This window comes from Theobroma cacao, chromosome 5, assembly GCF_053813885.1.
Source record: "Theobroma cacao isolate CCN51 chromosome 5, ASM5381388v1, whole genome shotgun sequence".
NCBI lineage: Eukaryota > Viridiplantae > Streptophyta > Magnoliopsida > Malvales > Malvaceae > Theobroma > Theobroma cacao.
The window spans coordinates 40,015,018-40,017,500 of record NC_142643.1 but is presented as its reverse complement, the minus strand read 5'-3'; positions in this window follow the sequence as shown (position 1 = coordinate 40,017,500).

The following is a 2,483-nucleotide window of genomic DNA, read 5'->3' as shown; positions in this document are numbered from 1 at the left end:
AGAGAATTATGTTGTCAACCCATCCATATGAAAAGCACAATATATATATTTTTTGCAACTAAGAGTTGTTTTCTTATTAGAAATTGGATTTTAGAATTTTAGTTATACTAGGAAAAAAAACCAAATTTTTTATATGCATTATTTAAATTAAATTGGAGGAAAAAAAATAGAAATTAAGTTGGCATGGGCACTGCCCTTACCTTGTTTGTGTCGGTATCGCCGATACTCCTTTCCATATCAGGATTATAAATATAATTACAATAGAAATAAGTCCTATTTATTGTAAGCCAAGATACTCCTTTCCATATTAATTAGGATTGCAATTAACACTCGTATCATAGATGAATAATTACTTCTGTCCTCTGGTGGTAAAATTATTGTATGAAATTGATTGTAACATGTAATAGCAATAGCCTTTTAATGTAGGACTAGGGAACAAATACATCGTATTGTGGTTAAGTTTGGATTTGAATGTGATAATTCATTGCTTGATATGTAAGCTAAGAATGGGAATATGAAGAGTGCTGAGATAGTTTTTAGTAATTTGGGTGAGTCGATGTTGTTTCCTGGAATATTATCATAGCTGTATATATCCAGAAAGGACAAAGTGAGTAAGCTACACAGTGTTTGCAAAGAAATGCCTAAATGTTCATGTGGCGTTTAACTCTATGATACCATGTCAGTAGTTCAGGGTAGTATTAATAGTCAAAGAGTAGAGAGTACATTGTACAGTTGCATTTCTGTTTTTGTACATGAAGATTTTTTTTTTCTCAGCCAAAGATAAATACATATATATAATGAGAAGAAAATTACATGAAAAGAGAGCAGAGCCGCTCATGGCAAAGAGAGTCCTGGAAACAGGCCAGGAAAAACAAGGCTAAGAAGAGGTAAAAACAGAAAGAAAAGGGAAAACATAAACAGGGGAAGAGGAATCCAAAACAATAGGGACGTCCCGAAGGCACCATCAAATCTGAAAGCAGATAATAATCTTTAATGAAGCACACGCAGAAAAAGACAGCAGGGGTAACAATGAGTGAATGCACCATAGAAAGGGGGAGGATTGCGCCAAAATCAGAGCACTAAAAAAACACAGCAGCACAGGGAAGAAACTTCCATGAAAAAATGAAGGCAACGCATCATCATCTCATAGGCAGAACTGCATTAGGCACAAAAATCTGGAAGCGGACAAAACTCTTCAATGCAGAAAACTCAGAAAAATACAGCAGGAGCAAACGGCACTGAAAAACAGTAAGTGGTTGAGTCGTAGGAAGGGAGAGGATCACATCAAAATCAGCACACTCATAGCCACAGCAGGGGTAACAAATCACAGCAGAACAGGAAAAGAGCCAAGAAAAAGGAGGGAATCGCTTCAGCAACACAAAGACAGATTTACATCCGCCACAAGAAAGCAGTGAACAAAAATGAAAGTGTGCAGGGACCTGGGACCGTTACCATGATGCTGAAAACGTGGATGATCTGTCAACACCGAGTTTAGCAAGAGAGTTGCCTTCTCTAGGAACATGAATGAACGTAATATTACCAATCATGTGGGAAAGAGCGTCCATTTCGTTGAAAATCTGCCAGTATTCCCATGGTCTTTGGGAATTATTTGTCACCCATGAGAGACCAACTTTGGAATCAGATTGGATGATGAGGTTAAAGTCCATGAAATGAGAGGATGAGAAGATGCGGAGAGCATGCCCATCAAAACACTTGACGTATTTTTCTCCAGGTGTCATTGGCATTTTGGCTCATGTTAGTCTTGAAATCGGTTTCGTTATTGCATTATGAGGACTTGCCCCATCAAAAAGGAGCAAGATGGTATTGGTTTTGGTCCAGTATTAAGCTTTAATGAATTATGGAAGTTTTTTTTTTCCCTTTTTGGTGGTTAAGGGGTCTTGTATATTGTATATGAGACATTTTTTTTAGCTGCATGAATTGCTTGTGATCAATTTTCTCTGAAGATTCCCCGTTTCAGCTGTCTAGGTGCCTTGTTTTGTATTATATTGTGCATATCAAATGTTTACCTCACCAACCCAACCAATCCTAGCAGGCAATTTGCATCCTTCCTTTTTGAGCTTCACCAATGACTATTTGGGCTGGTCATTGAGTCGTAACGTGAAGGTCCGAAAACCCCGACTACTAGACACAAAAAATTTAAAGAGTCATCATCAATCTTTTTAATCTAGGTGCGATTGGCCACCTACTAAATATGTTCTAATCAATGAGATCCTAAATTAATTTTATGTTTATTTAAAGAAAAAAATCTGGTCTGCGCATTTTAGAGTTGGGTTCGGGAGTATGATTACGTACGGGGAAGGATTAGCACCCCCGTGACGCTTGTTTCATGAACGATACAATCTAATCATATGTTATCCTATTATAACCTAAACCGTTGATTTTATTTTTATGCTTCCCTAATTATTGTTTATTTATTTTATCTTTTATTTTATTAACCAATTAAAACATTTTATTCGGTTTTA